General features: G+C 41.1%; 1 protein-coding gene across 1 annotated transcript in view; it reads left to right on the forward strand.

Annotated features, from left to right (window-relative positions):
- The window catches only part of LOC122810529 (piwi-like protein 2), a 709,331-nt gene that overhangs the window by 225,854 nt on the left and 459,756 nt on the right, over nucleotides 1-23,721 (forward strand). The gene's annotated exons all lie outside the window — the stretch shown is intronic.

A 23,721-nucleotide genomic window follows, 5' to 3' on the forward strand; every position in this document is an offset into this window, starting at 1 on the left:
GGGAAGTGTTTAATGCAAGTCAAGCAGGTCCTCATGTCAGCCAGCATAACAAGGCATTCACTCTGGAATAAAATCCCAGTCCAGGTTAGGCAGAGTCCCTCATTGACTCTTCAAGAGGAATCTTGATGAGTGGATGGGAGATCGTAGGTTTACCCCGGGTATCATTTCTGTGTCACTGTTAGACAGAGGCACAGTATACTAACCTCGAAAAAGGACATAGCAAAATAAATTTAAAATGGGTGGCGAAAGCCAAACACATTCTGGCTAGGCTTATAAATGCCCTAGGGCAGATAGCCTAGTATGAACCTATGAACCTTTAAGTCGTTTTCCCTTCAGGGAGCTCTTGATCAAAGCATGTGCAGAAAACGTGAAGTGCACTGAGTCTACATTCTTAAGGTATAAGAATGTCAGCTGTAATGCTTAAGAAACCTCGGCTTGCTCTTCTATGTCTCCAGCTTTGCAGTCCAGAACCTACAGAGACAGTACAGGGATTAAAACGTGTTTGGTGAGAAGATAATTCATGCATTGAGCCTATACCATATCAGGGGATTCCACCCTGGGTACATCTTAATTTTAAGAAGGTAGTGATCAGACCAAAGTCAGGTTTTCCACCACCACATCAATGATGATGACCCCAGCTGAAAGATGGGTAGCAGAAGTAAGCAATTTGGGAAAATCTGATGCCTTTTGTAATGCAGAAAAATACTTTTATGATGAATGAAATGTCAGTCATTTTTGCTAATATTGACCTCTCCTGGAATTATCACAGCAGAAGTCCAATACCATAAGCGGATGCCAAATAATTTATTTTTAAATACAATATAAGCACTTTCGTCTTGAGAGTCAAGACTTTATCAGATCTGATGAAGTCTTGACTCTCAAAATGAAAGCATTTATATTATATTTAAAAATAAATTATTTGGCACCCGCTTGTGGTATTGGACTTCTGCTGTGATTTTTCAAGTTTTACAGTTATATATTGCTGCTCCAGAGTTTTTTGGTTTCTCTCCTAGAATTAGCCACCTTGGTGATATCAGTGCAGAGGATGCAAAGAAGTCAGCAGATGTCTGAAGGAGTATCCTGGCATTAGCAAATGGATTTTAAATGGAAGTAAAAAATATGGAACAAAATAAAAGGCTTAGTGTCAGTCATACTAGTTAAACTGGTGACTGAGCTTCTCAACCTTCAAAGAATCTTGGCAGGTTCTTGAACATAACTGTATTTTATTACTTCTCTATTTGGTTTTGTTACTGTTTTATGTATTTATTTCCAGTTTGATCACCGGGGAAGTCCACTGGGGCAAGCAGAGCCCATTTTCAGTGGAGGCCCAGGGAGAAAACCTCCAAAAGCAGTTAACAGAATATAACATAAGTAAAGTATGGAATATATAGTATGCAAAAGCATAAGTATACAATTTAAAATACAAATAAAAAATCGGGGATTATATGTTTAAAAAAACACATGTTAAAATATAAAGTCAAAAGTAATACAGATAATATAATTAAAAGTAGAAGCCATAAAGTGTTTATAAAACTTTAGTGTTTGTTCTAACAGTAATGTTAATAATCAGAGGTGGTAATAGATGAGATTGAAGGGAGGTTTGAAAGAGACAGCAATGTAATGTAGGTGGAAAGGGAGCAGGAATAGTTCCAGTTTTTGAGGTAAGGTAGCAATGGAGGAGAGAGATGAAATGGGTGGTTGTGACTACAGCGAGGGTGGGGTGGGGGTGGATTCCATAGTTTAGATAAGGAGTGTGATAGAAGTAATTGGCCAGGAGGACGAAGGGGTTTATAGATTTTAAGGAGGTTTTCGGTTTTTAGATCTAAGAGTCTGACTGGGGAGGTAAGGGGCTAAGATAGATGAGAGAGGGGCAGATGGAGGGTTGGAATATGAGTTTATGAGCAGTGCTGAATTGTATGAATTTCATGCAGTTAGGAATCTCAAGCCAGTTTAGGGAGTGGAGGGAATGGCAGTGATGGGTGGAGCATTTGGACCCTGTAGCAAATTTACAGACTTTGTTACCGCAGGATTCCAGTTTGGTTTTTAGGCTAAGTTGGAGATGAGTAAATAGAGGAGAACAGGTTGGAGGAGGCTAGAGTACATCAGGTAGAAGTGGTTAGATAGCGACTTTCCATACAGCAGACGTAGTTTTTGGCTGTTTTTTTTTTTTTTTTTTTTTTGTTATTATTCTGGATGTAGATATCAAATTTTAAATGTTCATCAATGGTGACTCCGAGTAGCTTGGTGTGAGGTACAGTATTGATTAGAGTGTTGTTGTGGCTTTTTATTTTAAAGGCGCTTTTGTCTATGATGAACTTTCTCAAAGGAGAGAATATCATGATTTTTGTTTTGTTAGCATGGTGGTTGTTTAGCATCCAAGTTTCATCATGGAAGAATGCCATTTGAGTTTTTTGAAGGAGTTTGGAGGGAGAGTTTGCTGTACAGATGATTATGGAATCAGCATATACTGTATTAGTGTAGCATTGTCTATGGATTCCTGAAAGTTGTTAATGAAAATATTGAAAAGTAAGGGGCTGAGAATAGAGCCTTGGGGGACACCAGATGGATTGTTGAGAGAGGATGAAGTGCAATTTTTCCATTAAACAGCTTGTTGTCTATTGGAGAGGGAGCTTGTAAACCAGGCGACAGAGGATGGAGAGAAACCAGCCAAATCAGAGAGACAAGCAGTGGAAAACTATCCGTGAAGACCTCAGAGGGGTTGAGTAATAATACAGGCTCTACCTGTAAAGTGAAGGAGAGAAGAGCGAGCAAAGTTTATTCACATTGGCTTGCTTATTAGTAGCCAGTTTGTAAAGAGATTAGAGTAGGGAGACACGTTAGCAATAAAGGGGAATCTATAGAGATGCAAATAAACAGGTGGGGCTCAAGTAATACAAAACTAAGGCATACAGCACTAAAATGGCTGCTCGAGGGTTATTTTTTATCACAGAGAGTAGGAAGGACTTGAATTAAGTATATACTATCTAGTGGACAGTTAGGATTACTGCACAAGCTAGGGTTGGGGGGGGGAAGGCACACGACTCAAAACAGTTTTATTAGCACGCTGAGAACTACTAAATAACACTGCTAATGTTAAAGCTTCACTATCATAACACATACATGTAGAATGCCTGGGTGGACTGACCCTGCCCTTCAATCTCAAAAGGTATAGCCTTGTCATAGTTTTGCAGTACTGATTCCTTCTCAGACTGTATGGGTGGAGTGGTAGCCGTGGACTGCAGAGTTGCCCGAGTGTACTGTGAAGAGAGAAAAGGAGAGGGTGAAGCTAGTAGAATGAGACAAATATAAGTTAAAAGAAGTAATGACTAGATAGGAGTGTCAAAAGATACAGGTCTGAGGATAGAGTGGAGAAAGGAGGAGAGAAACAATAGACAGCAGGAGAAAAGATGCTACTGCAACAGTTTGTGAGTAGTTCAACAGTTAACACATCACAGAGTCATAACTTTGGAAACCAGTTAATAAATCTTGCACAATACATTTAGTAGCCCATTATCCTGTGCATACAAGAAAAAGTAAAATGAACACTTAACAGCACAGTTGAATCAGTAGCAGAAACACACTGCAGTGCTAAATCAGTAAACACTGTTTCTAATGCCAGCACCAAGTCAGATTTAAATTACATTTATAACAGCCGTTTTAGTACAGCATAGCTGCTTAGAGACAAAATAGCTGCAGTTATAATGTCAGTAAAACACTGTTGCTGAATGGCAGAATCAAACCAGTGAAATAAACAAATAAGCAGAGCAGTTCAAGAATCAGAAAAATGAATGCCAGTTGTATAGATCCAAATAATTAGCTAAAAATAACACTTTAAGAAATTCCTGGCGTCTAATGGCTTACCAGCAAGCAGAATACAATTGCTGAAGAGCACTTTTACTTTCTTGAAGACTGTTTTGTGTATGTGACTGACCTAAGATGTATTTGTTTTTTTGTTTTTTTTTTTTAAGTTTGTATTTCTGGTTTGTTTAATGTAGTTTAGTATTCTTGCCAGTGACAGTAGTTTTGCTGCTACGTGTCTTGTGTTACGGGTTGAACTGAATGGAAGTGCTGGACAAAGTGTGGAAAAATGTGTCCATTAAGTTAAGTATTCATTCCACACAGAGTATATTTCAGAGACCTTTTCTAATCAGACAGTAGACGCTTATTTATCACTTTGAAATCAGAATACCTCCTTGTTAACTGAAGTAGTAACAGAACAATTAGCAGAGTCCAATGCATCATTCTCAGAGATGGATGTGACATTATTTCCAGTGTTTTGCATGCATATCTCACAATGCTCTTTGGTATGGCTAATGAGTGTGATAGGAATTGTCATAATAAATGGATCATTGCTACCCATCGTTCTTGATTAAAAGTAAAGAGGATTAGTTAAACGACAGAGGTCGAATAAACATGTACAGAAACAGTTAATCAAAACTCAACTGGATAACTCCAAAATGTCTTCACTAGAGAAAGATTCTGGCAAAAGAAGAAAAATATAATGTAAAGGAATATTGATAACTAGGAACAATGGGCATTTATCTTGAGTAAGCAAAATATATTTGAGAGGAATATAGGAAACGCTAGTGTGTCATACACCATTACTAAGACTCTGGAGGCTCCAGGACTAGTGTTCCTACCAAAGCTGTAGAAAATGCCATCTCTATAGACGAAGCTTACTTTGTCCTCCGAGCCTAAAAGAGAAGAAAATGTTTCCAGTCCATTAATGAGATGTTTGCAGAATAAATGATTTTTTGTCAGTTTGGTCAATGAAAATGAGAAAGATTTCTCTTTCTATAATGCTAAAAAAGCAAAAATGGTAATTCATTATTTGCTCACTGTTACTGTAGCCGAAACTGTGTGGGATATATCCTCCAAGGGATCTGATGGCCAAACTGCTTCCAAAGCTTTACAGCACATTCCACATTTCCCATACGTTCACTGGAGCTCCAGGGAGAGCCAATATAAAAGTAGATTTACAAGGACTAACATTCAAAACTAACTTGCCATTGATGTCATCAGTAAGACTTGATCTTGGATGCATCTTCACAGAATTCACTGATCCTCATTGGGGACTAGCTTCCTGTTCTTTATAAGAAAATGTTTTGTGAGAAAATCGTAGGTGTTTGCAGAAAATTTATCTTTAGGAGAAAGGGAAGGTGTTCTTTTGGTTGCCAGATTACCTATAAAGATCACCACACATATTGTCTTTTTTTCTTGGGGGAGGAACAGAATATTCAGTCTTTTTCTGTTTGTATATATTTTACTCACAGAACACTTTAAAAGCAGGTGTAGTTCTTTACTTTTACACCCTTAAAATCAAAAGGTCAAGGCTTTACTTCTTACAGTTATGGAGCAGGGCTCTGGTTCCTCGGCTATCCCTTGTGTCTCAAAGAAAGGGAAAGCTTCTTGATAAACATCTGTGTTAATTCCAGCTCCCTTTCTGTATCTCCCATCAGATTACAGCATTGTGGCCATCTTGGAGTCTCTGACTTTCCATTGGTTTGTCACCTCTGGTGTTGCTCCTTGCAAAGCCGATGAGAGAGAAGAACATTCTACAAGGCCACTCGTATGCCTGCTTTAGGCAGGGGAGAACCACTCTTAGAGGGACTGGTGTTAGGGGGCTGACATCCAACCTTTACAAACTTGGACTAAAGAATCGAATTCCAGGGAGAAAACAATACATTGGAATGCTTTTTTTTCCTATGGAGATTCCCAGAAAGTGGACTCGCAAATTCAAGCATACATGTATGCCTTTGCTGCTTCATTGAAGGATGCAAAACTAAAATGGTTTGACTTTGCCAAAGGTTTATGTAAAGTCTTTCAGTATTTAAAGTTTGTATTTTCAGTGGTCCAAAAGAAAAAGATCCCCCTCCCCTTCAGAGTCTGAAAAAGACTCGTGCAAGAAGTGTGTTTGGATTCTACTTTCTAGTTTTCTACTTTGAAGAACTGTGATTCTGAGTCAGAGGAAAATCTGTCTTCTGATTTCCAAGTGGAAGAAGTTTCCTTCATTCTGGCAATACTGCCAGAAAAGGAATTACTTTGGCGGGAACAGAAAGAGATTTATAATATCCATTGAGGTATGAGTTACTACAGGAAAGTGGCCATTCGTCCAGTTTTATTATCTCTGGAAAATGCATTTAATGCAGCCAGCAGATGTTCATGTTTCACAGTTGCAGTCCTAACTTGTGGGATTTTCTCTTGTGGAAGCCCTTTGCCAGCCCAACTACCAGCAGATGTTTTCTCCTCCTCCTGAAGCCAGTGGATGCTCTATCTGACGTTGTTTGGGTATAAAGGGAGTCTGATGGCGGAGTGACCTGAGTTCTTTCATGCCATTGGGGCCCAAAGCAAAGTGTTGATCAGTGTGTCTGTCTGTTCACACCAGAGAAAGAAGACATCTAAAGCTAAGTACCCTGTTGGAGAACTTTTCATGTGCCTTTTGACTAATGTAGGTTAATAACTGTCTCAACTGTAGCAAACGGATACCACATTGGGACTTTCATTCTTTTTGTGTGACTTGTTTGGGTTCTGAACACGAACTTCCTAACTGTCAATTTTGTGCTCACTTTAATAATAGAACCTTCAAGTGTAGAGCTGAGACTCTAGCTAAATGTTTCCTGGAGTCATCGGGGCATTTGTCTACCATGTCATTGCCAGTCGAGGTGAAGTAAATCACTCTAGGTGGAAAAAAAGTAAAGCTCTTCAGATTTTAGGGCCTCAGATGATTCACATTTGCCATTGGCCAGTCCTCCTAGGCTTGTGATTGCCGAAGAAGGTGAGGTGCCCCCGCCAACCCTTTTCTACTAAGGTGGTGGCACAGGCCTCTCAAGACCCATTTGTAGTCTGTCTTCAGGTCCCTCTGCTTCTCTTCAAACTGAAGGACTTTGCTTGCTGGTTGGGTCTGGGGCTGCTTCTCAGGCTGTGGCTTCCAACAACCACTCAAAAAAATGACAGTGGCTCACCCTATTGCTTGCATGAGTCAGTTGTTTGTCCAGGTCCTAATGCAGAGGTTGGTCTTGGGCCAAAACCAAAGGCCTCTCACAAAAAAGCTTGCACCCTCCTTACCTCAGCCTAGGCCTACCAGTAAGACCTAGTGAGGCTGGCTGAGGATTTGATTTCCTTGACCAGATCCCTTCCCCTGAAGCATTCCCTGGGAAAAGAAAGAGGGGGTATCCCACCACAGGAGTTTTCAGACTCTCTTGATGTGGAGGATGACTTTGATCATGATGAATCAACCTTTGAGGAGGGTACATTTATTAATTCCTATGGGGATTCTGAGAACCTTCCCTCAACCCCCCCCCCCCACCGAGGATATTTCCTTAGGGGAAACTTTGCTTACCCTGAAGAAGTACTTCAAATGGGAAGCTCAGGACTAGTCTCAGTACAAGAAGAGATTTAGGAAATTCCTAAAACCCCTGGGCATAAACCCCTTGCCACTCCTCCTGTCTTAGAGGTGGTAGACAATGTCTTTGTGGATTCCTGCTTACAACCAGACTCTTCCCCCCTGTCCCTCAGAAACCTGATAGATTTTTACAGGGTTCTAGATTCCCACAAAAAACTTTTTTGGAATCTGTCGCACATCCATAAGTGATGACTCTAAGCTCTAAGGGAGAAAAGGTAGCTCTTCCAAACTTTTTTTTTTATCAACAGACAAGGAAAATGGAGCCTTAAATAGGTTTGTAAAGAAAGTCTACACCTCCACTACCCTTGTCATGAGGGCTTTGAACTGCCAGTTACATATGGGAAAGTACCAGGAAACTATTTTTGACCAGGTGAAACAAAAATTGATACGGATTGAAAATAAGGCAACCTCAAAGGAATTAATGGATTTATGCAACTCTTGATCTCGGCTAGCTAAGCATTCCTTGCACTGTGGCTATGATGCCTTGGATGCTTCCATTAGGTTGGCAGCCACCGTATCCATCATTAGAAGGCATACCTGGCTGAGGGAGCAGTCCCTTCATGAACTTGTTAAATCCATGCCCCTTTAGACAAAGGCTTTCTTTTTGGTCCTAAGGCTAAGGCTGTCCTTAAGAAAATAGAGGCTAAGGCCAAATCCATGCAAACTATCAAGGACTTCCTTCAGGTCCACCATCCTTCTTTCAACCGGAATTATCTTAGCAAACATTGGTCCTTTCCAGCCCCCCCCCCCCCAATCCTAAGCCTAGGCAAAGGAGACCTCATAGGGAAAGGAGCCAGAGTTAGCACCACTGTAACAGTGGCAAAGAGACCCCAGTAGGCCCGTGGAATCCTGTCTTCAGGGACTTAGCAGGGAGCAATCATGACTATTACATGGCACGCCCCTCACCTCTCCTCCCCTCCACACTCTCCCCTCCCCCACATTGGGAGGGGACTGTCCCTATTCCACAAGAACTGGACCCTTATTGCTGTGGAGCTATGGGTTCTAACCATCATCCAAAGGGGTTGCAAACTCAAGTTCAAACAACCCTTGATTCGCTCAGGCTACCCAGGTATTCCTCAAAACAAAAAGGCAGAAGCCTTAACCCAAATAGAGCTTCTGTATGTTCATGGCTGTGTGGAACCTGTACCCAACTCTTTACAAGGACAGGGTTTTTACTCAAGACTTTTCCTAGTCCCCAGAATAGAAGGTACTTAGAGGCCATTGAAGACCTGCCAAGTTTCAACCAATTCCTACAGGTCCCAAAATTCAAAATAACTCTACAAAAACTACTGCATGTGATTTCCCCATTGCCTTTATGGCAACCTTAAAACCAAAAGATGCATACATCCACATCCCCACATAGGATGTTCTTGAACTTCAGAGCAGGTATGAGGCATAATCAGTTCTGTGCTCTGCCCTTTGGCTTGTCTACTGCACCCAGAGTTTTCATTACATACATGGCCTCAACTACAGCCTTCTATAGGACAAAAGGAATTCATATTTAGCCTTACTTAAACAATGGCTTCATTCAGTTAACAGATGTATGAAAACAAAGCAGATCTGCTTTACACCCAAAGTATATCGACTTCATTGGGGTTTACCGTCCACATGCAATAATCTCAGACCAACCCCACAGATAGGATTGTGTTTCTGGGAGCTTTAAGGGACTCATATTTTCAGAAAGTCTTTCTTCCTCCAGACAAGGTTACCTTTCTAAGTCTGAATTAAAAAAAAAAAAAAACTGTCAGGAACTACCTCACAGTCAGAGAATATCTTAAAACCCTGGGTTACATGGCCTGTTATGTCTGCATGATTACCCTGACCAACCTACATATAACAAAACTGCAGTGGTATCTCAAAAAGTGTGCGGTGCCAACACGCAGCCTCTCACCTTCAGAATAAAATTGCTTCCTTACCTCAGTAAATAGTTTCCCTGGTAGGTCCATGCATTCTCCCTCAATCCAGGCTTTCCCTTCAGGTTCATCCCTCAGTACAAAACTGTGACAACAGATGTCTCAGAAATTGCATGGGGAGCCCACTACAACTTCCAGACTTGAGGCAGGTGGGATTCCAAATTCAAATACAAACACATCAACCTAAAAGAGCTAATGGCAATCCTCCTGGTGAAGACGGACAATACTATATTTATGTGGTACATAAATGGGGGGGTGACTTATACCCCTTTTGCCACCTAAGCATAGACCTTTGGGAAACAGAAAACTTAATAGAGCTGCACCTCATGGCACAGTACCCACTAGGAGTAACCAATCAAATAGTGAATCACCTCAGCAGGAGACTGTCAGACCCCCACAGGTGACAAGTACATCAGGAGGTATTTCGTACTGCACACAGACCTTTTTCCCACCAAAGTAAATGCTCACGTTGCTCCAGGAACAAAATGAAGTCAATCTGGAAGATGTATGCCTTTTCCTTTAATTGGAGAGGCCTTTTTCTCTTTGCCCCCCCCCCCCCCCAACAGTACCAGTGCTTCCCAGGGTATTGCTGGAAAATAAGAGGGACCAAGGGTAATTCTGATAGGCCAAAGCAGCACTGGTAGTCTCTCTTGCTTAGTCTAACTAATAGCGGGCCATGTTGGCTGCCAGAGAGAGTGGACCTGCTAATACAGAACATGGGCACAATAAAACACCCCAACCTGCACACACTCAAATTTACAGCTTAGATAATACCTTATGTGGTGTCCCCTCACTGGGGCAATAATCAAGGAGCCTGAATCCTCACCCTTGACAATGGAGAGGGATGTGCACTTGGAATACAAATGGATGCATTCAGTATTTCAAGATGCAGACCTCTCCATCAAGCACAATTTCCATTAAGAGCAAACTAAACCAAGCAAGGTCGACCCAGAGCAGGAAAACAGATCCACTACAAACCACTACCCATAAAAATAATTTGACAAGATTAAGCACTTTCGTCACGTTTGTAACAAAGACTTCCTCAGAATCAAATTACTGAATCCAGCAATCATTTAAAAACCTTCCAGTGTAGCTCATGTCTCATTGCCACCAATAGGAATGCTACATGTGTTTAAAAGGACAATTACATGAATATTAATGAACACCCTAACAAAACCTGTACCACAGATCCCAACGAAATACAAAAGCTTAAATTTAGTTGAAATTGTGTGTGTAAATTAAAAATGCACACTTATTAGAATATAATAAATTGTGTACAAAGTTAAAAACATAAAATATTTTTTTTTATAATAAACTGCACCACATTAAACCTTATACGAACGAAGCTTTAGAATACTAACAGTGGAGACCTTGTCATTGAGACCTGGTGGTAAGTTAGACATTCAATTTAATCTGCCATTTCAGTTGTTTAGCTTCAGTAAGGTCTCCACATGGTACCCCCTCCACTAGGATTTGTAACTACAGTATCAATACCTAAAAATTCAGAATCATGTCCTAGATTTTTAGAAATGTTTAAAAGGTGCATTATTGGTTTTATGATTCCTTATGTCTAGAGAATGTTCATAAATGTGATGCCTAAGGCGCCACTGTCTTCTCCACATAAAAACGTTCAGTTTACATGGGCTAAATAAATAACCTGCACGGAATTACATGTACAATGAAAGGGTGTTTTTTCTTGGGGTATTGTTGACTATAAAAGAACTTTTTTTCTGAGATGCATTGGCACTCATTGCAACAGCCACATTTAAAAGTACTGTTTCTTATGTGATTGTTCTCTTTCACAATCATTCTTCTCCACATAGACCTTGATAGATCTACCTGTTGTTTGTACACTATATGTGGAACATCCCCTAGTACTTATCAAAATAAGAAAAACATTCCAGTTTGTTTTCAAAATCTCAATGATGGTGTTGTGGTCACCTGTATAAGTCATGACAAAAGAATGAGTAAATTCCCTATTATTGGGATTGTTAATATGGTCAAGTACACCATCCTCGTGTAATAAGGGTTTATGAACCCCTTCCAGTCTTTTGGTAGTAATCTCTCTGCACACTACTGGGATATCCTCGTGAATGGAACATATCGGTTAGCATCCTGTCCTTTATATTGAATATATCATTTTCCGATACCATGCATATCATTCTGACAAACTGCCTCTTCACTAACCCTCTGATCAGGATGGGGACTAGTGCAATGTAAAAGGGTATTAGAGTAAGTGGGCTTTCTGTAGATATTACCACCCTCTTGTTTATCACATTTTTGAAAATTTCCAAATCTAAATAATTGATATGGGCATTATTGTAAGAAAAAGTAAACATCAAGAAGGATGTGGTCTGTTTGAAGTAGTTGACAAAAACCTCTACCTGCTCTATGGATTTGTTCCAAACAAGGATTAAATCATCCAAAAAAATGAACATATAAATCCTAGGGTGGTGGATTAAATGCCTGGAATGCATACTTTGTCTCCCTTTGGAGCGTAATGATGTTAGCAAAATGGGGGGCGGAAGTGGCCCCCGTAGCTATGTAATCTCTCATGATATCGGTTTGGCATGGTTTCATGACTTAGTAGAATCCACGGATTTTGATGATGATATCAATACTTTAGATGTGCTCATGGAACTTGTTCTAAAAACATTTTTTTTTTTAAACTGGCAATATTTTCTTCAGAAGAAGTGTGCAGCTATGGGGGCCGCTTGCACCCTCATATTTGCTAACAGCATTATGCTCCAATGGGAGACAAGTATGTATTTCAGGTATTTAGTCCACCACCCTGGGATTTATGATTTATTCATTGTTTGGAACTAGTCCATAGAGGAGAGTGAGGTTTTTGTCAACTACCTCAATCAGACCACATCTTTCTTGAGGTTAACTTTTGTTTTTTATAACTTACTTGATAGAGGAAGGCACAGTGACATAGATGCAGTCTTTCAAGTCAGGTTCTCCAAGACAGAAAGAGATAACTCGCTATAAAATATAATATCCAAGTTGGCTTGCATAATGACCTCATCTGGTTACCTGACTCTAGGTTCTTGCAATATCCCCCTTTGAAGGTGAAATAAGGAATGTAGCATAGATGGCTTCAGTACCTGTCTAAATGTTTATGGCAGTGCCTGGGGCTTTCCTCTTTTTTACTGAGCTAACTAACAAAGGCTTCTTCCAGACCAACCATCTCTGGTCCCATTCAGCACTGTGGGGTGACATTTTAATGGTTTAACAGCTCATTTACATTTCCTTTATTTTTCTTAAAGTAAGCTGGCTGGTTAACCTCTGCTGTACCAGCATCCTCTATTAAAACATATACATTTAATTAAGTTACAATAATACTTGTATGTTTCTTTTCATTCCAGCAGGGTGCACTGTTGATACAGTTTAACATAAGCAAACCTCACAAATACATTTTCAGTGCAAACATCTGTACAAATCCATGTGATATACGAATAGCATATAATTGTTTACAAAATTCCAGCTGTTTGTGCTGGCACAAGTCATACATCCACTGCCCTACTTCTCCTGGCATGGCTGGCTGTACCTCCTATCGTCACACCTTGCCATGGAAGGGGTTTCTCCTTGACAGGCAGGTCTTGGACATTATAAAAAAAGCCCGGAGACCTAGCAGTAGGAAGTTTTTCTCTGCCAAATGGAAAAGATTCATTCTTTGGTGCAGACAAAAGGGACAAAACTCTTGTCAAGCTCAGATCCCTTTGATCATGTCATACTTATCTAGCCATTTTGAAAAGGTGAAGATCTGTAAAGGCAACGACTCCAGAAAGCAAAGAACAGGCAGGATGTCAAATAACCCTTTTTAATTGTAAGCGCTTTCGGCAAAGGAAAATTCCCTCGCCTTCATCAGACATAAAACAAGTAAAGGCTTTAATTGCCATATTAAATACTTGAATTAATAATGACATCACAGTGATTCTCCCACATTTAAAGACATATTAGATGTTAATATTAAAACAACATTTACATGAAAAAATAGCTAAAAACAATAACCAGCCGGTTTTTAAAAATCATCCTATACTAAAATCCATATACTAAGATATATTTGTGTTTAACTGAGGCAAAAATCAAGCAGGAATTTAAGTGAATTTATAAGTACATGAGTGAGTAAATACATACATAAATAAAAGGCAAAAATATGAAAAAGTATGTATATAAAAAATGTGCATGAATACACATACATCAAAATTACTACTCAAAACCCATGTTTGTGACATAATGTATACAATGCATATAGTACTGATCAAAATATATATATATATATATATACCTATTATATCAGTACAATATGATGCATATTAGTATAAAGTAATTCAAGAATCAATAATACTACTGAAACTCAACTTGTACACATACTAGTGGATAGCACAACAAAATCGTTTCTAAATATGTAGAAACACTTATGTATATGAATTAATAAGTTTGTGAATCTGTAAACCTATTGATAAACATATCCATAAATTCAGAACATTAACCTATGGGTATAAATAGATGAACAAATAAAATGATTTTACTTTTATTTTTCATTTTTCATTTTTCATCTACTTAAAGCCATCAGTTTCAAAAAACATTTGATGGACGGTATTTCATTTTGAAAAGGTGCATTATTTATTTTTTATTTATTTTTATTTTATTTTACATTTAACTGGGGGTGTTTGACTGAGCCAAAAAGGCCCTTTTTCAGCAGAGGCCCGGGGAGAAAAGCTCCACAAAGAAAAATTAGACACATTTAGTTATTTAGCCATAATCAGTATACACACAAATTACAAGAGACATGTTTTTACAGTGGCATGCGGCACAAACAGTTGCAGTGGAGAGAACAATCAAAAAAGATATTAATTTAAAAAATAAAGGTAAGTCATAGATTTGTGGTGTATAGCTGAACTTTGGAATGTAGGTAGAATACATACATAGTACACAGGTACAGTACATACATTGTAGATTAGCCAGTGTTTGTGAGTAAGATTGAAAAACTATTATAAATTGCTCTAGATTTAGTATGCATATGTTATCCGCTTTCATTAGCCTGGGGAGCAATCATGGCACTGCCAACTTTGCTTGAGATGTTGCCTGATGAGGTCTTTAAAGGAGGCTTTGGATGATGTGTTTTGAATGCTAGTAGGGACAGAGTTCCATTTTTTAGCCACCGAACTACTATATAGTGCATCTCCAAAGCTATTGTAGCTGTTGGTGACTTCTAGTAGTAGTTTGCTTGGTGATCTAAGAGGCCTTTTGGCTGAGTGATGTTGTACTAGGTTTTTGAGGGCAGGACACTTATTAGGGAGGTAATAGATAGAATGACAGAGGCAGAGCTGATTGTAGGTTAGGAGGTTGGGCAGTTCAAGCCAGTGGAGCTGTCTCAAAGCAGTACAATGATGAGTTCTATATGAGCAATTTGCAGCAAAACGGGCAATTCTGTTATAGCAAGCTTCCATTTTGCTTAGTTCAGTTTTGTTGAGATTAGTCAGAATGGGAGATGCATAGAGTAGGGTGGATAGAAGTTGGGAGCGAGCAATGGCTGATCTTGTGTTGTTGGTAAGAAATGGTTTGATACGGTAGAGTGACCCCAGTTTGGCATGTACTTTTTTAATAGTTAAGTTCAGATGACTATCAAATTTTAGGTGGGAGTCTATGGTTATTCCCAATAGCTTAGCCTGTGGCACTGGAGCAATTGGAGTAGCATTTGTGGAGTAGATAGTGAATTGACTGTTAGTGTTTTTGTTAGACTGGTTATAATCATAAGCTGAGTTTTCTTTGGATTGAGGATAAGTTGGGCTTTGGTAAGATAGTTTTCAATGTCAGAGAATGCTAGTTGAGTTGTTTGCAGGAGGGTGGGAATGTTTTGTGCAGCACAGATTAAGGTAGTGTCATCTGCATACTGAATTATAGATGCATGCTGTGTGGAGGTCATTTGTGAAGACTGTGAATAGTAGTGGTCCTAAGATAGAACCCTGTGGGACTCCTATAGTTATGGGCAGCTGAGGAGAGAGAGAATTTTCCCATTTCACAGCTTGGTACCTGTCAGTTAAGTAGCTTTGGAACCAGGTAAGAGTGGAATTTGATAGATGATATTGGTTTAGTTTGTTTAGCAGGATTTGGTGTGAGACTGTGTCAAATGCTTTGGACATATCCAGAAAAAGAGTTGACACTTGCAGGCCTTCATTTTTGAGACGGTTTACTGTGTCTGTGAAGCAGATGAGGGCTGTAGTGGTACTATGGGCAGGTCTGAAACCATGCTGAGTAGGTGACAGGATGTTGCAGTCTAGGAGATAGTTTAGCATCTGGGTATGGATGCATTTTTCTAGGATTTTGGCCAGGGGGGACAGTAAAGCAATGGGTCTGTAGTTATTAAGTTCAGTGGAGGTCCCGCCTTTATGTATGGGTGTAACATAGGATATTTTCCAGAGTTTGGGCACATAGTTTTCAACAATTGATCTGTTTAGGAGAGTGGAGACTGGGATAGCAATAGCATCTGCTGTGAGTTTCAAGAAACAGCTGGGGAGTAGGTCGGCTGCTGTTGATGAGGTTTTTAGTTTGGAGAGCATGCTTTTGATTGAAGTGGTGGAAACTGTTTTGAGGGTAAAGCTTGTATTAGTGTTGTTTGTGTTGGGGGGATAGTGAGGAAGGAACTGTCCTGTGATACTAAGGATAGAATTGAGTTCACAAAGTGGGAGTTGAATTGTGTTTCAATGGGAACTTTAGTGTCAGGGGTGGTTGGTTTGGGGGTAGCCTTTTGGGTGGATTTTAGTAGCTGGTTTACATTTTGCCAAAATTTTTGCGGATTGTGTTGGTATTTAGTTTGTAATGTTGTGTAGTAGGACTTTTTGTCCAGCCTAATGCATTTTTTGCACGGTTGCAGTTCTTGGTACTTAGTTAGGCTTTGTGTTTCTTTGTTTTTTTGATAGTAACGCCAGGCAGTGTCTCCGGACTTGAGGATTTGTTTGGTTTCTTTACTGAGCCAGGGGTTTGTAGAGGTTCTAACCTTGATTTTGCGCAATGGAGCGACAGTGTCTAGGTGTTGTAGAAATGTTTTGTTGAAATATGCTACAGCCTGGTCCAGAGGGAGGGTTTTTAGGGGGGTCCAGTCAGTTACACAGTAAAGTGTTGAGGACCTCAGGAGAGAATTTTTTTGTGTTTCTAGTGGATATATAGTTAGTGGTTTTGCATATGCTTATTCTACTACGTATAAAGTATATTATGTTGTGGTCACTTAAGGTGTCTGGGAGACTGCCTGTGTGAGGGTACAATCTGGGGTTGCTAGTTAGGACCCAGTCAAGGATGGATTCCCTTTTAGATTTTTTATCACACCTAGTTGGAATTTGGACTAGCTGCTGGTAGCCATGGAGATTTATTAGATTACTTGGTGGTTCTGATATACAGGTGAACCAATCTAGGTTGAAGTCCCCCAGAATAAGGGTTTCTTGTGAGTATGTGGAAGAACACCAGGATAAGAAGTCTTCAAGGCTAGCAGGTGTATTACCAGGTGGAATATAGATCACAATTGTGGTGATGACCTTTGTTGGGTGGAGCTGAAGTTGTGAGATAAGTATGTCCCAATTATTGGGGGAGGGGTAGGAGTTTGGTAATTGACGGACAGTTAAGTTGGACTTGTAGAGTAAGGCAGTTCCACCCCCTTTACGAAGTGGTCTGTCTTGTCTAATGATATTGTAGCCGGTAGGGAGAACTTCTGAGTTAGCTATGTTTTTAGTTAGCCAGGTTTCTGTTAAAGCAACTATGTCTGGGGAGTAGTGTGCTATTGTGGCCTGGAGTTCAGGTATTTTATTTTTGATACTTCTAATATTAATATTTAGCATTAAAAGATGGTTGATTTTGCTGCTGTTGTTGATTTGCCCAGGGATGAAGAAAGTGGGGGTGTTATGTTCTGACATTTGTGTTTGAGCAGTTTGTGTTGGACAGGATGGATTTGGGCCTGGGTTGGGGTGGATATCCCCACTTATGGTGAGCCTGGAGTTAAAATGGTTATACAGATGTTGGAGTCTGGTGAGGAGTGTGAGAAAGTATTGTGTTTTTTTGGAGTAGGAATGAGAGCATATGTGTTTAGTTCTGAATTGGTCCGTTATGTAGTTCTTGAATAAGTGTGGGCAGATATTATTATAATGTGTGGTGTCTGTGTATGAGAGTGCATAATGCAGTGTTGTGCTACTAAGTTTAGGGATATTGCATTACTTTTCCAATAAAATCCATGCTTCAGCTATTTATACCTATCTGCCTGTTCAGCCTCTCTTTTTACACCCCCTAATGAAGCCGTTTTCTGAGAGGGGTTGTCCCCATTAGATCTCCTAGAAAATCTGTTTCCCCCAGGACCTCAGTTTCATTTTAGAGGAGATAACCCTTCGAACCAGTGGCTTCCGATGATGTAAAATTCATTACCTGGAAGACAGCCTTCCTACTAGCCATTACCTCAGATAGAAGAGTGTCAGAGCTTCAGGATTATGTGTGGAACCTTTCATCATTTTCCACCCAGAGTATCTCTTAGGACCCAAACCTTCCTTTATGACCAAGGTGCTTCCAAAGGCTTCTTTAAACCAGACCATACACTTGCCTGCATTCTTTCTTAACAAGGAAGAAAGGATCCTTCATCCCTTGCATGTGCATATAGGTAACTGCTTTAGTACTTTGACAGAACCAAAAACATCTGGATGTTAGACTAACTTTTTATGGTCTTTGCCAGTAGCTCTTAGGGGAGACTTAATTTCTAAACATTTTCCAAATGGATCTTCTACTTTATTCTGCTACAGCCATCATGGTAAGATTCTTCTTGATGCTTTGAAGACACTTCACTAGGGCTACTGCTGTATATATCTGCCTTTCTTAGAGATGGCCACTAAGAACATTTTGGAAGCAGCTAGTTGGTCCTCTGTGCTTACCTTCACCAAAACTTGCCATCTTCCTACCTTTTTCAAGTTCAGAGCAGGGTTTGCTACTGCAATTTTGCAGGACATCCTTGCCTCTCCTTAACTTTTCCATCTACCCTCCTTTCAGCTTTGGGAATCATTCCACAACTGGAGTGCAACATGAACACTGTACAGTTTTGTACACTTAACCATAAATGTAGATGTTCGAGGTGTATTCACTGTTGCAGTATTCTTTTCCTCCCTCCTTCCCCTCTGGCCTATTGGATAGCCTAGGACATTCACCCTCTGTCGTGGCCCCCTTCTTCCTTCACACTTATTTTTGGAATCCAGTGTTCCAGAACTCTGACCTCAAGGACGTATTGGGGGGGCAAGAAAGTACTGAGGTCATGGTGCCTGCCAACTCCATTTATATCCAAATATAGTGACATTGGTTAAGGGCATCTGCTGGCTTCAGGAGGAGTGGAAAATATTTTCTGGTAGCTGGGCTGGCCAAGGGCTTCCACAGTGGGAAATCTCACAGCTCAGGACTGCAGCACTGTGTACACTCTAACATCTACATTTATGATAAGAGTATACAACTGTACTTTCTCCCGATATCCAGCCTCCAGCTTCTAGGAAATCTGACAAGTTATTCAAGGTTCTTCAGTCTAACAAATTATTTTTTATAAACCCTAAGGCAGACTTTTCTGGTCTGATGTCAGTTTTCATTCATTCCTCAATATTTGGGTTCGGATCGGATCTGATTCATCCATTTTTTTTTACAGCATGTGGCCACTAGAACTCTCAAGCTTCTCCCTTACCTATAATGCTCTATCCCCTAATATACCTCCAATTTTGTTTGCAGCTTTTGCATATGGATGTGGTTGTGTTGAGCTCTCAGGCACTGATAGCGTATCTTTAAGATAAGTGAAAACTTTTATTTGACTGAATAATTTTTTCCTTTGAACTTATTTTAATAATTTATATCCTCCCTTCTTACACTTTCTAATGTATTTCTCTTTACCATTGTTGGTATTTACTTCTCTCCCCTTTTTTAATGGTGTTGGTAGTCCTTTCCCCCTGTTAAAGTTTAAAAAAAAAGGTTAAAGGTTGGCTTAAAGGGTTCGTTTCTGGCCTTTTTTGCCTTCCCCATCTGTAGAGTCACTAAAATGGCAAACAAGCCTTCTGGATTTAAAAAAATGTAAATGTGGGCACAAACTACCCTTATCTGAAGCGCATGATTGGTGTATGTATTGGTTGGGCTCTGATCACCTTAAAAAGTGGATTGTGATGTCTGTAAGCCTTTCAATCCTAAGGTAGTCGGTCGAAAAAATAAACCAGTACTGAATATTCTTCACCCTTTGACCTTTTTGGAATTATGATCTGAGGCTCAACCCTTCAGATCAAATAAATCTGGGCACAGAAAGAGGCCATTGGATCTCTGTGGGTGTGCTACTCTTTCCTCAGATCCGATGTTGGAGCCAGCTTGAAAAAAATCAAAGAAGTCAGATATTCTGATCAGCCAGCATCTGAGGATGTTCTTCGTGTTTCACTGTTGCAGTCATAACTGTAGGGTGCTCCTGCCGGCAGGCAGCCCAAGGTCGGCCAGAATCCCAAAGTCTGGGTCCGGCGTCGGCTGTATAGGCTAGTACCCTGACGTCAGTACGCTTTGGTACATAGCCCTCAGCCGACGCCATCTTCTCCAGTCTTTCTTGCCGTGCGGTGGAAAGCAGCTCGCAAGTCGTTGGTTGGCGATTATCGAACAGCGTATTTGGTTGTTGTCGGTCCGAAGTTCTTACTTTTCTTCTCAAAGCTAAGTACCCCGTTGGGGAATCTTTTTCTTGTTCCTCCGATGTCAGAAAAAGTTAATAATTGTATAGCGTGTGGGAAACAAATACCTCATAAAGATTTCCACTCTTACTGTCTACCTTGCTTAGGCCCTGACCACGACGTTTCTTGTTGTCGGTTCTGTGCCAGGTTCAACTCTCGTACTATCAAGCGCAGGTACGATTGGGCTTTAAATTATTTTGGCAGACGCTTCAATTATAGAATGTCGTCGGACACTACCGGAGTCCAAAAGAAGCGCAAAGACAAAGACAGGCCGCCGAGGTCCAAACAGGACTCATTGCAGCTGGAGCCAGCGTCCGGTTCGGCTGTCGTCAGTGAGGCGCTTTTGCAGCCCCTGTCGTCCGCCACTTCTGAACCGATGGCCGATACGGACTCCCATGGGGAGCCATCAAGGCCCACTATTTTAACTGCTGCAGGACCTTTGGATGTCGCTCCTTCAGATGGGTCCGGAACCGCTGTGCAGGTACCGGCTTCTGAGGGGGTTTTCAGGCCTACTCACATTACAATTTCAAAGGCAAAGGCAAAGACAAAGACTCCTGTTAAGTGTTAAGTCTAAAGTTCCAGCTCAAGCTGCTTCTGAATCCACTCCCAAGACACAAAAGCAATTATTGAGGATGGCTGAAGATTTGCTTACAATGATTAGGGGTTCTCACCCCCCTCCTGAGAAAAGGCCTCGACAGGATGTTACTCTGGATTCCTCTGACCAGGCTTCTGTATCTTCTGTTTCTTCCTCAGATCAGGACTATTCCTTTCCCCCTTATGAGGATTCGGATGCTGAGGACTCTTTTCCCTCGGCCTCTCCGCCTGAGGATTTTTCTTTTGGGGAAACCCTGCATGAGATGAGGGAACATTTTCATTGGGAAGGACAGGAATATTCTGCTTCCAAGAAGAGGCTTAGAGAATTTCTTCTTCTTCCTCAGCATAGGCCTTTAGCTATCCCTCCTGTTTTGGACATTGTAGATGATGCTTTTTCTGAGGCTAATTTGAATCCTGATTCCATGCCTCCTGCTCCTTCTAAGCCTGATAGATTTTATAGGGTTCCTGACTCTCATTTATTTTTATTTAACCCTTCTGCGGATCCTGAAACTATTTCTCAGGGCTCTAAGGCTGCTAAGGTTGCTACTTCTAAAAATCCTATTCCCTCTGAGAAGGATTCTCGTGCTTTAGACAGGTGGGGAAAAAGGTATATACTTCTGCTACCCTGTCTGTAAGGGCTTTAAATTGCCAGTTTCATATGTTTAAATATCAGCAATTTCTTTTGTCTGTTTTAAAGCAAAAGCTTGCTTCCCTTCCTGCTTGTGCAGAGGATAAGGAACTTCAGGATGTTTTGCATGCTACTGAACAGGTTAACAAGCATAGCTTACATTGTGGTTTTGATGCTTTGGATGCTTCTTGCAGGGCTGCTGCCTCTGGTACTGTTATTAGGAGACATGCCTGGCTTCGTGAACAAGGTTTGCCTGAACAGGTTAAGGCTAAGTTATTAGATGCCCCTGTTCAACAAGATGTTCTTTTGGATCTAAGGCTGAGGAAGTTATTAAAAGATGGAGGAAAAGGCAAAGTCTATGCAGACTGTAAAAGATTTCTTGCAAGTTCAGCCTCCTAGATTTTCCAGGAATTGGCCCTCTAAATATTGGTCCTTTCCCACGTCTGACAGGCCTCAAAGGGGAAGATATAGGCGCTCCAGAGGTCGTGGTCAAGGCCAGGCCTCTTACAGATCTAGACAATGGACTGCTTCTTCACCTAGAAGGGGAGAAGACAGATCCCAATCTCAAAGAAAGCAAACTCAATGACTCTCTCGGTTGGGCTTCAGGACTCCTTCACCTGGACGCCCCTCTCGGAGGAAAACTGTCTCTTTTTTACAGAAATTGGACTCATATTACCCAGGACAGATGGGTATTGGACGTGATTTTAAAAGGTTACAAATTCCACTTTCACACTTTGCCAAGGACTCGCGGTTGGCCAGATCTGCCAAAACTTCAATGGTCAGAGGCCTTAACTCAAGTGGATGCTCTTCTGGCCATGAGAGCCATAGAGCCTGTTCCACTCTCGAAATGGGAAAAGGGTTTTATTCAAGACTGTTTCTGGTTCCCAGAAAACAAAACTCTTGGAGACCTATTCTGGACCTTTCTGTGTTAAACACCTTTTTGGAAATTCCAAAGTTCAAGATGCTTACTCTGCAACTGCTAATTCCAATGCTCTCTCAGGACGCCTGGATGGTGACATTGGACTTAAAGGAAGCCTATTTACATATTCCCATCAGACAAGAACGCAGGAAATTCCTCAGGTTCAAGGCAGGTTCGAGGCACTTTCAATTCTCTGTTCTGCCCTTTGGTTTATCTACTGCGCCCAGAGTCTTCACCAAGTGCCTGGCACCAGTAGTGGCTTACTGCAGACTTCAGGGGATCCAGATTTACCCCTATTTGGACGACTGCCTTATTCAGGCAGACAGCAAAGATCTTCTGCTTCAACATCTGGACTTTGTTCAACGTCTTCTCCTCCTACTGGGATTCTCAGTGAACATAAAAAAGTCACATTTGATCCCTTCTCAACAAATGGTATTCTTGGGAGCCCTCTTAAATACAACCTTACAAAGGGCCTTCCTCACTCCAGAAAAACAAATTCAGCTGGCTTCTACTTTCAACACCTTGGCAACTCTATCTCAGCTCACTGCAAGGAAATTCCTGCAGGCTCTGGGCTACATGGCTTCCTGCATTCTGTTGATTCCAAACGCAAGGCTTCACATGAGAAAGCTTCAATGGTATCTGAAAAGTGTATGGTCACAGCATTACCACGATCTGGATATTCTGATTCCTCTGATCCCCTGCCTTCAGAAGGAGTTCCTCTGGTGGTCCAGGGCATGCACTTCAAACGAAGGAAAACCATTTCGTCTTCCTCAACCTACTCAAATCCTAACCACGGACGCCTCGGATTATGCTTGGGGAGCACACTTTCTAGACAGTTGCCAGCAGGGAACCTGGACAAAGGACCATCTTCACTGGCACATCAATCTGAAGGAAATGTTGGCAGTCCAAAACGCCCTTCTAGCCTTCAAGAATCTTCTACAACCAGGTCCTCTGCTAATTCGCACAGACAACACCACGGTCATGTGGTACATCAACAAGCAGGGGGGTTCTCATTCATACCCCCTTTGCAGGCTAGCTATGGGTTTATGGGACACAGCTCTAAATTTGAATCTACATCTCCAGGCTCAATTCATTCCAGGGAAACAGAATCTCTTAGCAGACAGCCTGAGCAGAAACATTTCAGATCCTCACGAATGGATGCTAGACACCAACTTGTTCAACAGGATTAATGCAGTTTGGGGATGTCCCCAGATAGATCTGTTTGCATCCCATCTCAATCATCAGCTGCGTCGCTTTTGCACCAGGTCCTTCCACAAAGCAGCTTGGAGAGTGGATGCCCTGTCCTTCAGCTGGAGAAGCCTTTCAGCATATGCCTTCCCTCCTCTTCCTCTACTACCTCGGGTATTACTGAAAATAAAACAGGACAAGCCCAAGTTCCTCATCTTGATTGCTCCAAATTGGCCTCGACAGTTTTGGTATCCAACTTTAAAGCTCCTGTTCTCGGGGCCTCCTTGGATTCTCCCACTGAACCCTTCGCTTCTGTCCCAGCATCAGGGTCAGTTACTACATTCCAATCTCAAGACCCTTTGCCTGGCAGC

The sequence above is a fragment of the Protopterus annectens genome, chromosome 9.part0 (assembly GCF_019279795.1).
Source record: "Protopterus annectens isolate FY-2018-M chromosome 9.part0, PAN1.0, whole genome shotgun sequence".
In the NCBI taxonomy this organism is placed as follows: Eukaryota; Metazoa; Chordata; order Ceratodontiformes; family Protopteridae; genus Protopterus; species Protopterus annectens.